Source organism: Caretta caretta, chromosome 6, assembly GCF_965140235.1.
Source record: "Caretta caretta isolate rCarCar2 chromosome 6, rCarCar1.hap1, whole genome shotgun sequence".
NCBI lineage: Eukaryota > Metazoa > Chordata > Testudines > Cheloniidae > Caretta > Caretta caretta.
In genome coordinates, this window is record NC_134211.1 from 68,471,532 (window position 1) to 68,487,820 (window position 16,289).

Here is a 16,289-nt window from a genome sequence, read left to right on the forward strand (position 1 = left end):
ATGAAAAGGAGAAATGGACACAAAGCAGATATTAGGAATGGCAATATACAAAAACTTGTAGGGGAACACTTCAACCTCCCTGGACACACAATTGCAGATTTAAAGGTAGCCATCCTGCCGCAAAAAAAACTTCAGGAGCAGACTTCAAAGAGAAACTGCTGAGCTTCAGTTCATTTGCAAATTTGACACCATCAGCTCAGGATTAAACAAAGACTGTGAATGGCTAGCCAGCTACAAAAGCAGTTTCTCCCTTGGTGTTCATACCTCAACTGCTAGAAGAGGGCCTCATCCTCCCTGATTGAACTAACCTTGTTATCCCTTGCCTGATTCATGCTTGCATATTTATACCTGCCTCTGGAAATTTCCACTACATGCATCTGACGAAGTGGGCATTCACCCATGAAAGCTTATGCTCCGATACGTCTGTTAGTCTATAAGGTGCCACAGGACTCTTTGCCGCTATCAGCATATGACTCACAAGAATGACCCGTACACTGATAATGTAGAGAAACAAAATATGAGAAATACAAGATACGGAATAGATCACAGTTTGGATTAGACTGCCCCAAAATTTATTTGAGAAGTGTTCTGCTTTAGTCAATGTACTGCAGTAATTGTAACAAGAATGAAACAAAAACAAGCACGAATAGCCTTGAGATATAGCAACATAATACATCGTTAATTGTGTCAGTCTCTTATTTGTTTACTGAATAAATAACACTTGTGAATATAACAATTGTACACCAAATATTCATGTACCTAATGTACACAAAACTGCATGAGTCGTGCTTATTTACGTATAAATATGGAGGTGAATATACAAGTAGATGTACAGGTTTTAGGAGTGATAATTATATACAAGGAAGATTACAAGTATTTGGTGCAGCAGTGGTGTTGCATCAAATATTTGTATACTTCCTGGCTGGTATCAGTCATACCTAAAAAATACCCACGTATTTGCTGTGGATACACATTGATCTCTGTATTTATAGGTAAACATATATACTTTAAAAAGAACAAGATTCAGTACAACAGAGGCCAATGAAGAAAGTGAAAAGAGTTCTGTAATAGTGTTAATAATTTCAGGGATTTTTAATTGAGATTCTATCTGCATTAGAAATAACGGGAGAGGTCATTTTAGAAGTGTCAAAAATACTTCAGCAGCATTTTATAAGTTGACCTCAATGATATTAACAGATTCCAAGGCAAAGGTATGATACTGGTTTATAATGTCTTTTTCAGGCTTCCTGGAAGGGCTAGAAAAGGCAGTTTTACAAGATATAGACAAGAATCCAAAGAAATTGCATAAACTCAGTGCTGTGGATATGCTGTGCCTCTTTGTTTATAATTATTCAATATTCATGTGTTTGAGGAGGCACTGAGAAGACTATTAAACCTCCAATCTGGCAAAGCATTTAAACAACAGGACTTGAATTTAAAGTTAAGATGTACTTAAGTACTTTGCTAGATTGGGCCTGCACTCTTGGTTGGATGCTGAGGGATAGTCATTAAGGGCCTGATCTAAAGCTAATTGTAGTCAGTGGAAAGATTTGAATTTGCTTCAGTAAGCTTTGGATCAGGCCGGATTTTCAAAGGTGTTGAGTTTCCACAACACCCATTAAAGTCAACAGGAGCTGCTGGTGCTCAGCATCTCTGGGGAGCAAACAGAAATATGTCCATATATCTTTTAAAACAAATTGCTACTGTTCTTCAGAGTTACAGATGATAAATGGTAATGATACAAGACATGGAGAGGAAACTGAAATATATTAGAGATGAGGGAACTATTTGTGGCAAACTAATATTTAGAGAATTTCATCTTTTTCTTTTCAGGCAGCATTCGTGAACAGACTTGGATTTTTACCAGTGTGTTCATTACTGAAGAGTATTCAAGGCCTGTTTCATTCAAATGTATTTCAGCCTATTTGTTTCTTGCAAAATTCACTCATAGCCTGCACTTGCTCTTTGTTCCTACCATTGTCACGAGGCTGCCTTCTGAGGGCCAGCTTCTAAGTACTGTCACGGGAAGCATAGTGAGTGTGGGGCTGGGTGCTGGAGGAGCATGTCACGGGCACAGCGGCGATATTTTAGGCAGCTGCAGACAGCCTGCCATATCTTAGACGGGCCTCCAGAGTTATCTAAATTACGCCAGAGGCCGCAGCTGAGCCCAGTGCAGGATCAGGAAGGTGCCAAGGTGGCTTAAAGTCACCCTAGCCCCCACTCTCTCTCAGGCTACATCTACACTTGGAGCTAGGGGTGTGATTCCCAGCTTGAGTACCCATACTAGCCCTAGCTTATAGTAGGGTAGCTGTGGTGGCACGGGCAGGGGTATGGGCTAGCCACCCTGCATACACATCCACTGGGTCTGGGTGGGTTTACACTCAGAGCGGGTAGCCCTTGCTTTAGCTTGCCACTGCCTGTGAGCCCATGGGTACACTTCTGGTTTTAGCATGCTTGAAAACTAGCATGAGGGTGTTTACTCAAGCTGGGAACCCCCGTCTCCAAGTGTAGACATAGCCTCAGAGGCATAGCGCAAGCCACCAGAGTCTTTAATTCTCCCAGGGAGAGAGTAGAAGCATCTTGTGCAATTAGGACACGCTGGATCACTAGATTTGGGAATGTTTTGGACGTTTAAAACCCATTCTTTTACCAAATCTCCAGTCAGGCTTTGCCTCAGAAATAACTGCTAGAAATTGTATATTGTAAATTAAAAGCTGGGGGAAGATTTAAAATTAACTTTTCTCTTCTCATATTTACACATAGTACTTGCATGTGATATGTGAGTGTGCTGGCCTAACTATGAAGGACATGGCCATACCCTTGTCTGGTCTATTTAATTGCCCCTGTGCTAGGGCTGCAACCAGGGATTTTGTGTGATCTTAGCTGTGATGGATGTGGCACTCAACCTGTATGCTTCATTTACTTATGTCAGGGCCAGGGCTGTAGAGCCAGGTTTTTAAAGGTATCTAGGCACCTAAAGATGCAGGTGGGCACCTACTGGGATTTTCAAAAGCTCCTATACACCCAGCTCCCACTGATTTTAACACAGTGGACAGGCTAGCCAGCTCATCAGGGTTTCAGGGCATATGTTGCTATGTGCACTAACATTCTACCGGACTGACCAACCTGGGGATACCTGGTCAACTGCCTATAATCGGAGCACAGGTCTTTGTTTCCCCCTGGAGGGTGCTCTACAATCACGGGGCACTCTGTCTTTGTAGTGCTCCTATAGGGAAGCCCCACAAAGTCAGATTATGGCCTGGCTGTTTATGAGTTCAGTTCCAGCAGGAGTTCTTACAGGTTCTGCTGGGAGTGTCCACGAGCTGAGGCAATCAGGTGCAGCTGAACCTAGAGTGCTGAGAAGCTTAAACAGGGGGATGGCTTGGCTACTTTTATACTGGATAGCGAGGTCTATGTATGTAGGTATGCATGCCTGCCTAGATGCCAGGGCAAGGAACTCTAGAAGCAGAAGAACGTACTGGGTTAATAGAGAGTTCTGTCTGTGAAGTTGGCTTTTTTTTTTTTTTTTAATTTAAATTGCATATGCCCAGAGATTGTGGTGGATCTTTTTGTTTGTGTTCTTTTGGTTGAACAAGAACCTTCTAATAAACCTGAAACTGCATATAGCTTAATTTTTTTATTGAATTTACTTTAGCTAACAGGCCTCCTGCAAAATAAAATAATAATAAAAATAATTAATTCCTGCTTCGTAAAACCTGATCCTACTACATTGCCTTTCTGTGGAGACCTTAAAAACTGAGCTTCTGTCTGCTTCGATGTTATTCATTTACCTGCCCTTTCGGTCTAGTAGAGATTTGACCAAACGTACTCAGCCTAAATTTCCCCTCCTCTATTGTGAGTACTGGGGCGGTGGGGGTTGTTTAACTCGCTCCACAACAAAGATAGCTGCATTTCGTTCTACAGACACATGCAGACACCGAGAGAAGGTTTTTCGGATCTTGTTAGATTAAAAGTGCTTTACAAAGAATGGGGGACCCTTTTGGTCTGGTCTCCCATGCCTGCTAGAGCTGCTTGGAGCCTGGAATTCCCGTTTTGTGGGAAATTTGAAAACGTTGGAGAAATTTTCTTTCCACATCAGAATGAAAACTTAAAATTTCAATATTCCCTGTGGAATAGGGGGTTCTGAAATTGGGTTTGGAAAAAAAGCAAACAATCCCTTTTGTATTGAGCTTTGTGAAATGTTTCCCAGGCTCCCAAGCTGCCCAGGGCTCCAGATGGCCACCTTGTGGGATGCTGAGAAGCCAGGAGCCTGCAAGTCCAAAGAACAGGGCTTCAAGGGGATGTCTACACAGCAAGTGGCAGCCTGCAGCAATAAGTCTCAGTGCTTTGGTCCATAGACTTGGGCTTGCACTATGATGCAAAAAATAGTTGCACAGACTCATGCTTGGGCTGGAGCTCGGAAGCCCAGCCCCTCGCTAGGCTTCGGAACCGGAGCTCCAGCCCGAGCTGCTGCGTTTGTACTGCTATTTTTAAGAGCCTGAGCCCGAGCCTGAGTCTTTCAACCCAGACTCTGGGACTTGCTGCTGCAGGCTGCCACTTACTGTACTAGATGTATCCCCCCAGGGCCCTAGTTCCACTGGCAGCCCACCACATGGGCTGCAGAGGAGACAGCTCAGATTTCAGGAAACTAGGTAGATTTCCCTCAGAAACCTGCATGATTTCTGTCCAAATTTTGCTGAAAACAAGATGGTTCTGCAGACCATTTCCATTTTGACAAATCAGCATTTTACAGTCGAAAAAAATTCCATTGGAAAATTTCCTACTGGCTCTATTGCCCAATATAGCTGCAAAATAAATCTTCCCAGTTTACAGTCATCCAGTGCATTCAATCACACTCTATAGTAGTGGGAGGAGGCTGGGAGGGGCCATCTTTCCTTGCAGAGATGAGATGGGTGGAGCTGTAAGTCAATTTATAAAACAACTTCTCACTGACTCCTACCAGTGTAAAGACTGCAAACATGTTTCAGGAGCCACTGCCGGCTCATGTGCCAGTAGTAACATATGACTTGCTTGCAACAGAGACCAAAAAGGCAGCATGTGCCAGTTCATCTCAGGTAAGAAAGCCCTATCGCCAAATTTGTTTAAGGTTTGAATTCAGATGTGTACAGCACAAAGCAGGTAGTACGAATCCTGCCTTATTATAGTATTTATGTACCAGCTGCTGTGCAGGATTCTTTCCAGACAGGAAGCAAGACAATATGTCCCAGCCTGAAAAGCGAAATCCTGGCTTCACTGAAATCAAGGGCAAAATTTACATTGACTTCAATGCAGCTAAGATTTCATCCTTGATGTCTAAACGAGACATGGTACCAGGCGATGGGGAAAGTAAAGGAAGGGAAACAAAAGAAGAGAGAGTGATTAGGAATTCAGCTCATCTGTGTTGTTTTGTTTTGCATTTTTCATCATTTTTATTTTTATTTTAAATATAAGTAGAGGAAGTAGGAAGCACAGAACTGAGATTTGAGATAAAAAGCAAAACTTTATTGCAGGGTTAGTCTACAGGAAGCAGGTTTGTGGTTGCTTTGATGTCCCACAGCTGAGAGAAGTCTTCCTCCATTGTTTCATAGAAAAGGGTGGCACTTACATGGGGTTTGCACCCCACTTATGCCAATTAAAGCATGTTTGTGCAAAATGACCAGGTGGTAGGGACACCATTGTGAGTACTGAAACATAGTGGGTCATAATGAACAGCCATTCCAATTTGGGGGTTCAGCAACTATGAACTCATGATAAAGCTTGACAATGTTTTTATTTTTTCCCCTTCTCTTTTCAGGATCTAAACATTAAAACAAATCCTTTGGGAAATGTCAAAACTAAGCATGGGAGTCACTGTGCAGCGCAGGAGAATACTGAATTTAAGGTACTGTAAATTAGAGGATTTCAAAACCAAGCTCGTTTAGCTGGAGGGAGGAAAGGTTGGGACATAATTGCATATCAATTTAAATTGACAACTCATGACAACAATTCAAGTTTCGTGGGTGAAACTTCCTTGGGTTTAGCATTTGAAACATCTTATTTCATTTTGGGAATTTCAAAATTGTTCTCTGTATTTCTCTTTGCATTTGATTTGATGCATGGAAAATGTCCCCTCTCTCGTTACCTTCATTCCTCATAAAAGGTGGAATTTCTTCTCAAAAATATTTCTTGTTACTGACTCTGAGTCACATTCAGCAGTGGTGTAAGTAGATGCCACCCCATCAGCTTCAATAGAGTCATCTCTGATCACGTGTATTACTTTCATGACATGGTGCTTAAATGACTTTTGGGTGCTTAAACCTCGATTTCCAGGATATTTGGTGAATCACAAGTTGTTCATTTGGTGGATGGTCAGCTGATATTAATGAAAATATTTATGAATTCTGTAAATTTCACAAATGATTATCTGAAAAGTCATGCTGGAATTTTGTTATTCTACTGTTTAAAAAGTTTGAGACATCCAGTTGTGGAGCAGAAATAATGCCATTTGACTTTGATAACGAATCATGCAACACAACTAATGAATACTCAGAGAAAATTGGTAATTTCACTGAACAATTTTAGCCTATATGTATATGTCTAAATAATGAATACACACACACATCTGGATTTGTTTGCATAGAACTCAACAAAAACACTAACCCAGGAACCTATCCTTGCAACAAAGCCCGATGCCAACTCTGTCCACATATTTATTCAAGTGACACCATCATAGGACCTAATCACATTAGCCACGCCATAAGGGGCTCGTTCATCTGCACATCTACCAATGTGATATATGCCACCATGTGCCAGCAATGCCCCTCTGCCATGTACATTGGCCAAACTGGACAGCCTCTACACAAAAGAATAAATGGACACTAATCTGACATCAGGAATCATAACATTCAAAAACCGATAGGAGAACACTTCAACCTCTCTGGCCACTCAGTAAAAGACTTAAGGGTGGCAATTTTGCAACAGAAAAGCTTCAAAAACAGACTGCAATGAGAAACTGCTAAGCTTGAATTAATATGCAAACTAGATTCCATTAACTTGGGTTCGAATAGAGACTGCGAGTGGCTGGGTCATTACACATATTGAATCTATTTCCCCATGTTAAGTATCCTCACACCTTATTGTCAACTGTCTAAATGGACCATCTTGATTATCAATACAGAAGTTTTTTTCTCCTGCTGATAATAGCTCATCTTAATTAATTAGCCTCTTACAGTTTGTATGGCAACTTCCACCTTCTCTGTATGTGTGTGTATATATCTTCTTACTATATGTTCCATTCTATGCATCCGATGAAGTGGGCTGTAGCCCACGAAAGCTTATGCTCTAATAAATTTGTTAGTCTCTAAGGTGCCACAAGTACTCCTGTTCTTTTTGTGGATACAGACTAATACGGCTGCTACTCTGAAACCTGATTCAAAAAAGGGTACTGAATTCATCACAAATAGTTTGACCAGCTGTAATAACCATTCAGTTTGTTCAAAATAACATCAATCAATTACAACAATGAAAGTATGCTTAAGGGGCAAATTTTTACTGGGGTATTTGCAGGTGTAATGCAAAGGATAAATATAAGGGTAATTAACCGCTGGAACAAATTATCGAGGATGTGGTAGATTTGTCATCACTTGAAATCTTTAAATCAAGATTGAATGTCTTTCTAAAAGATATCTATAGTTCAGCGTCAAGTTATTGGGCATGATTGGGAACCACAAAGTAAAATTCTATAGACTGCAATGAAGAAGGTCAAACTAGACCTTCTCCATAGCAGATCTAAACTAGATTAAAAGAATTTAGAATTAAATTGCTGATACCCCAAAATTTCAAAGCATGGACTGTGGTGGTTACCCAGAGCCTCTGGCAACATAAGCATGGCCTTCCAGGCCTCCCCAGGCCCTGCTTGCTCTTAACAGGTTAACAGTAGGCACACTTTGGTGCTCAGAGTGTCTCCCTGGAGTGCCCAGCCCCAGATCCACTGGACACTCACAGAATTCCCAGATCCTCTGTTCCCAAAGGAATAGTACACTGCAGCTTACCGTTCGCTGGAGAACACAGCTCTGCATAACGCCTGACACCTAGATTTGTTCATAAAGAAATCAAATATAAATTTATTTAACAAAGACAAATAGTCAAATGATAGCAAATAAAATATTAGAAACAAAGGGTTACATATAAAATAAAATCATGAGATGCATATCCAAACCTGAACTTAACTAATGAGACATGGTCCTGTAATACAGAGCCAAAGCTCACCCAAAATCCGGTCTGGTGTATTACAGTCAGGCTGTGACCTTTCATTCATGAGACCCCATGCTGTCCTTTCGACTCCTCAGTGGAAAGATTCAGAGTTTATCTCTGCCTCTACAGTGATAGTCCAAAAAGCCATCGTCTTGCTTGCAAACAGGATAACCACCCACTGCTTGTGTTTTCCTGTCTAGGATCTCCCCTGCTGACTTTGAAATCACTTGATTAGCATTTGGCGCAGGCTGTACTTAGGCATTCGTTGTGAGTATACAATACTCAATTCACATGTAGGCAGACTGATAGATAAACATCTTCTGGCTGAAAGAAACCTGTTCTCACTGTTTGGTGGCCAGCCCCAAGTCACAGACCTTAAGAATATAATTTTCAGTATGTATACATAACGCCATACACACATACCAGAACCAGGTGCTCCTTGTAATGCTTATGCATCCTGTGTCCTCTGCCAGTTGGCACCAACAGATTGCTGGGTCACATGGACATCCGCAGTTAGGGTATCCAAAATATCCTAACTCTGTCCTCCTAGAGATCCCTTCTACTATCTTCCCTTCTTTGCATCTGGAGTATTATAAATGTGCACTACAAAACATAGTTTTATGATTAGTTTTGTGAATTAGTTTCTCTGGGTATGTCTACACTATGAAGTAGGGATGTGATTCCCAGCTCATGTAGACATACTTGTGCTAGCTCTCATCTGAGTTGTTGTGCTCAAAATAGTACTGTGGCCACATAGCCCATGCAGTGGCATGGGCTAATTGCCCCGAATATGTACCACAGGCTTTAGGTGGGTTTGTACTTGGGGCAGCTAGCTTGTGCCACTAATGCCGGTGCCAACGCTACTGCGGCCAGTCTACTATTTTTAGTGCGCTAGTTGAGATGAGATGAGATGAGAGCTTGCTCAGGTGTGTGTAGGTGAGCTGGGAATCTCACACCTACATCATAGTGCAGACACAGCCTCTTATACACAGGCCCGCCTACATGAGAAGGGTGAATTGGTTCAACCTAAACAGATATAACAATATCCACATAGCCTTTTGCACCAGTTTAAGTTAAGCCTTAACTTAAACTGATGCCACTTTCTCATGTAGACAAGCTTTAAACATGATGCTTTGTCACTATACTAAGCTTTCTGTGTAAATGCTGTAATCTCATAATCTGAATTTAGGTGGTTTGTATGTGTTCGCTCTGTGTTTCATGTCACTTGGATAATTGACTTTTGTAGTGGTAATCACACATATTGAATCTATTTCCACATGTTAAGTATCCTCACACCTTCTTGTCAACTGTCTAAATGGGCCACCTTGATTATCACTACAAGTTTTTTTTCTCCTGCTGATAATAGCTTCTTTTAATTAATTAGCCTCTTACTCCACCTTTTCATGTTCTCTGTATGTGTATATAAATATCTTCTTACTATATGTTCCATTCTACGCATTCAGTGAAGTGGGCTGTAGCCCACAAAAGCTTATGCTCAAATAAATTTGTTAGTCTCTAAGGTGCCACAAGTACTCCTGTTCTTTTTGCGGATACAGACTAACATGGCTGCTACTCTGAAACCTTTAAAAAAGCCAGCGAACCCTCTGTTTTTAGGGTGCCATCATCAGAAGACTATTTCTACCAAATTGGATGCAAACTAAACAAAAGTCATCTGTTCTCTGATGACATGTCTGGAGTTTCTTCTTGCAGAGCCAGACCTTGTCACAGTAATCTGTCTTTGTGACTTCTAGACTGGGACAGTGCAGTGTGTTGTATGTGGTGCTACTTGACGAACACCTATATTCTTTGCCTGTTTAATCTTCTGTCTTCTCTTTTCCTTTCTCTCATCTATGAGCTTTTATCTGGTGCTCCTCACTGAAGTATATGAGTACTTTCAACCGAATGCAGCTGCTTGCCTGTTACGCAGAATCAGTTATATGGAACCATATTATATCACATTCCTGGACCAGCACAGGCTTCTTATTTGCTTCTGGGCAAAATTCAAGGTGCTGACTTTGAACTTTAATGAAGATGTATGTTATCTGGGTCCTGACTGTTCCTTTCCCTATATGCTACAATAACAATTAATGTCAGCAGTGGTATTCAGGCTAACAGTCCCTAGATTTAAACAGTTGAAGACTTGTGCAGGGCCAGCTCCAGGCAGCAGCAAAGGAAGCAGGTGCCTGGGGCGGCCAATAGAAAAGGGCGGCACTCCGTCCGTCATCGGGGTGGCACATCCGGGTCTTCGGTGGCGGGCCCTGCAGTCCCTCTCTTCCTCTTCAGCGACACTTCGGCAGCAGCTCAACCAGGCTTGGTGTTTTGTTTTGTTTTTCCCTTCGCTGCTTGGGGTGGCAAAAAAGCTGGAGCCAGCCCTGGACTTGTGGCAGGACTTTCATAGTGGAGCGTCCTTTACTAAGGAGTTTCCTTCCGCATTTGTACAACAAAACTCTAGTTTGTTGACATTTAGCACATTGTGCAAAGCCCTTCTTTTCGCTCAGTTATTTTGCTTAGGGAAGAGGGTTTTTGTTTTCATTTGTGGGACTGTCCTATTCTTTTTGCTAAAAATAATAGATTAAAAATAGTTTTCATTAGATTTTGTGCATAGTGCATTTAATAGCCCACATTTTCAAATAGACTTGTACCCAGTTAGATTGCATAGTGTTTGCATACAAATTCTAATATGTGCATGTATGTACTTAGCTGTCAGATTGGCTTAGTACATGCAATGTTTCTTGCATCTACATTATGGAGGGTCATGTGCTTGTGCATGCTATTTTGCAGGCATTCAAATGAAGATGGTTTGACAATTAGTAGTAAATCACTCAAAGAATAAATGTTTCTGTTTTATCTCAAGTGCAACTTGAATTTGATGGCTAGATAATTAAAGTATTGTACATCACTCCCTTGTTCATTCCACTTTAGAATTCTGTTTGGGACCCTCCAAATTTTGACTCCATCATTAAAGCCTATCTATAAAAGAAAAGGAGGACTTGTGGCACCTTAGAGACTAACAAATTTATTTGAGCATAAGCTTTCGTGAGCTACGGCTCACTGAATGCATCCGATGAAGTGAGCTGTAGCTCACGAAAGCTTATGCTCAAATAAATGTGTTAGTCTCTAAGTCCTCCTTTTCTTTTTGCGGATACAGACTAACACGGCTGCTACTCTGAAACCTATCTATAAAAGAAAGCTTTTCTATTTGTTACCAATAAGTGAAGCATGATATAATTGTAGTGTTAATGGTCTGTTATGCAGATTAGATGGACCTGAAATTGCTTTTCTTTGAGTTTACATATGCAGAGTAGCACAATTCAAATACTTTATCATATATATGTATAACTGATATTAATATTTATTTATGAACCATCTTATATTTTTATGAAACTAGATCAAAGATATTGCGTTACAAGTGTCATACTGATTGTTTAAGCAATTTTCCCCTTCTGTTGACTAATTTAAGGGAATAAGTTAAAATAAAAATAACATTTTACACTTCTGTGTGCAAGGAGGAGTGGCAGGATTTAGAACACACATGAAAAAAGAGCAGATTTGATGTAATAAAGAGTCTATTTGTCGTCTTAACTCACTAGTGGGATAATTTTTTTAACACAAAATTTGGGAATCATGTGGATTCATGACATTATTTACTGCATTTAAACTGTATTGAAGAGTATTCATATATTCTGGAAAACAAACCGAATCAAGGTTTATAAACTGGAATATTTGAGTGAAAACACGATACTTAACTATTATTTTTTAATCTGTGGAGTTCCTGAGCTCATGCGATGCAGACAGTTGTCCTTCCAAGTACACTGTAAGGCTCATCTATTTATTTGTCCAAGTATGCATTTGGTGTGGACTTAAGTTGGGAGGTCTGCAAGTGATGGGGTATGGAGGGACAAGAGGATGACTGCCTATTATTGTTGCTAGTCATAGTCATAGTATTTTTATTTAAATTAAGGTGCCCACAGGCTGTCACATTGTGAACATAATACATGTCTACATAAATAAAATGTAAAGGCTTTAAATGGCCTAGTCATTAGTGTCAATTTGAAATAAAAATATCACATTTGTGGGGTATAGCCAGAGTATCAGTTTGATGCATTAGCAGACTGTTTTGAGAAAATTTGACTTCACTCTTTCAATTAATGCACACATTGAGTGAAGTTCTTCTAGCCTTTCTTCATCTGAAAATGTCTCGACATCTACTCTGCCTGTATATTTGCCAACATTCTAGGTAGTCTGTGAAATGTTGTAGGAGACACAGGCTGCTTCTGTCTGAGCTGAAATCAGCTCATAAAAATAATTATGGTCTAGGACAGAGGGTGACGGTGCCCCCCATAAGGCTTTATGGAAATATGCTTATGAATGTATGTATATGACATAACTGGAATACGTTTTATGCTACATATGCCATGTAACATCTCTGTAGAAGTTATGATTTACTGAATCTATTAATCCTATTTGTATGCATGTATCATTTTTGTATTCGAAGTTATGAATATTGGCTGTATACTTGCCCAATTCTAAGTAGGTTTTAGTGAAGCAGTTGGTCAGCTTCCTGAGAAAAGACTATTCTCAGTAAGTGCCCAATCAAGAAACCCTTAAGCCAACAATGAACTTGGAGATGCCAATCCACATCTGAGTTTTCCCAGGAATGTGGCTTGTCTGGTAAGGAACTCAGTCATGCTTGGACATGTGACTTACCCAGGTGACTCCAAAACTCCATTTTGTAGCTGGACTTTGCATAGGAGAGAGGAGGGGGGTCTCCACCCACAAGAGAAAGTCTATTTAAACCCCTGGGAGACCCCTCCATTTTGTCTTCAGCTGGCTAAAGAGAAAGCCTCTCCACCCCCAAAGATACCTGAAAGAAACTGGAACAAAAGATAGTAACTACAGGGGTTGTGAGTGATTGCTGGACCCAGACTAGAAGGAGATTAGTCTGTAAAAGAAAGCTTACTGGAACTGGTGAGGTTTTTATCTGTATTCAGTTTTATTACTGTACTAGACATAGACTTGTGTGTTTTATTTTATTTTGCTTGGTAATTCACTTTTTTCTGTCTGTTACTACTTGGAACCACTTAAATCCTACTTTCTGTATCTAATAAAATCACTTTTTACTTATTAATTAACCCAGAGTATGTATTAATACGGGGTGGGGGAGGGGGGAAACAGCTGTGCACCTCTCTCTATCAGTGTTATAGAGGGTGAACAATTTATGAGTTTACCCTGTATAACCTTTATACAGGGTAAAACAGATTTATTTAGGGTTTGGACACAATTGGGAGTTGGGCATCTGAGTGTTAAAGACAGGCACACTTCTGTAAGCTGCTTTCATAGACTCGTAGATATTAAGGTCAGAAGGGACCATTATGATCATCTAGTCTGACCTCCTGCACAATGCAGGCCACAGAATCTCACCCACCCACTCCTGCAATAAACCTCTCACCTATGTGTAAGCTATTGAAGTCCTCAAATCATGGTTTAAAGACTTCAAGGTACAGAGAATCTTCCAGCAAGTGACCCGTGCCCCATGCTACAGAGGAAGGCAACCCCCCCCCCCCCCGGGCCTCTTCCAATCTGCCCTGGAGGAAAATTTCTTCCTGACCCCAAATATGGTGATCAGCTGAAACCCTGAGCATGTGGGCAAGATTCACCAGCCAGATACCCAGGAAAGAATTCTCTATCGTAACTCAGATCCCACCCCATCTAACATCCTATCGCAGGCCATTGGGCCTATTTACCATGAATAGTTAAAGATCAATTAATTGCCAAAATCATGTTATCCCATCATACCATCTTCTCCATAAACTTATCGAGTTTAATCTTGAAGCCAGATACATCTTTTGCCCCCACTGCTTCCCTTGGAAGGCTATTCCACAACTTCACTCCTCTGATGGTTAGAAACCTTCATATAATTTCAAGTCTAAACGTCCCGATGGCCAGTTTATATCCATTTGTTCTTGTGTCCACATTGGTACTGAGCCTAAATAATTCCTCTCCCTCTCCGGTATTTGTCCTCTGATATATTTATAGAGAGCAATCATATCTCCCCGCAACCTTCTTTTGGTTAGGCTAAACAAGCCAAGCTCTTTGAGTCTCCTCTCATAAGACAGGTTTTCCATTCCTCGGATCATCCTAGTAGCCCTCCTCTGGACCTATTCCAGTTTGAATTCATCCTTCTTAAACATGGGAGACCAGAACTGCACACAGTATTCCAGATGAGGTCTCATCAGTGCCTTGTATAACAATACCAACACCTCCTTATCTCTACTGGAAATACCTCACCTGATGCATCCTAAGACCGCATTAGCTTTTTTCACGGCCATATCACATTGGCGGCTCATAGTCATCCTGTGGTGAACCAATACGCCAAGGTCTTCCTCCTCCTCTGTTACTTCTAATTGATGCATCCCCAGTTTATAACTAAAATTCTTGTTATTAATCCCTAAATGCATGACCTTACACTTCTCACTATTAAATTTCATCCTATTACTATTACTCCAGTTTACAAGGTCATCCAGATCCTCCTGTATGATATCCCGGTCCTTCTCTAAATTGGCAATACCTCCCAGGTTTGTATCAGCTGCAAACTTTATTAGCACACTCCCACATTTTGTGCCGAGGTCAGTAATAAAAAGATTAAATAAGATTGGTCCCAAAAACAATCCCTGAGGAACTCCACTGGTAACCTCCCTCCAGCCTGACCGTTCACCTTTCAGTATGACCCACTGTAGTCTCCCTTATAACCAATTCCTTATCCACCTTTTCAATTTTCATATTGATCCCCATCTTTTCCAATTTAACTAATAATTCCCCATTTGGCACCGTATGAAACGCCTTACTGAAATCTAGGTAAATTAGATCCACTGCGTTTCCTTTGTCTAATAAATCTGTTACTTTCTCAAAGAAGGAAATCAGGTTGGTTTGGCATGATCTACCTTTTGTAAAGCCATGTTGTATTTTATCCCATTTACCATTGACCTCAAAGTCCTTAACTACTTTCTCCTTCAAAATTTTTTCCAAGACCTTGCATACTACAGATGTCAAACTAACAGGCCTGTAGTTACCTTGATCACTTTTTTTTCCTTTCTTAAAATAGGAACTATGTTAGCAATTCTCCAGTCATACGGTACAACCCCTGAGTTTACAGATTCATTAAAAATTCTTGCTAATGGGCTTGCAATTTCATGTGCCAATTCCTTTAATGTTCTTGGATGAAGATTATCCGGGCCCCCCGATTTAGTCCCATTAAGCTGTTCGAGTTTGGCTTCTACCTCAGATATGGTAATAGCTACCTCCATATCCTCATTCCCATTTGTCATCCTACCATTATCCCTAACTTGCTCATTAGCTTTATTAAAGACTGAGGCAAAGTATTTGTTTAGATATTAGGCCATGCCTAGATTATCCTTAACCTCCACTCCATCCTCAGTGTTTAGCGGTCCCACTTCTTCTTTGTTTTCTTCTTATTTATATGGCTATAGAACCTTTTACTATTGGTTTTAATTCCCTTTGCAAGGTCCAACTCTACTTGACTTTTAGCCTTTCTCACTTTATCCCTACATGTTCTGGCCTCAGTAAGGTAGCTTTCTTTGCTGATCCCTCCCATCTTCCACTCCCTGTATGCTTTCTGCTGTTTCTTAATCACCTCTCTGAGATGCTTGCTCATCCATCTTGGTCTACAACTCCTGCCTATGAATTTTTTCCCCTTTCTTGGGATGCAGGCTTCCGATAGCTTCTGCAGCTTTGACTTGAAGTAATCCCAGGCCTCCTCTGCCTTTAGATCCATAAATTCTTCAGTCCAATCCACTTCCCTAACTAATTTCCTTAATTTTTGAAAGTCAGCCCTTTTGAAATCAAAAACCCTAGTCGCAGATTTATTTTTGTTTATTCTTCCGTTCAGTTTGAACTGAATTAGCTCATGATCACTTGAAACAAGGTTGTCCCCTACAACCATTTCTTCTATGAGGTCCTCACTACTCACCAAAACCAAATCTAAAATGGCATCCCCTCTAGTCGGTTCAGCAACTACTTGATGAAGGAATCCATCAGCT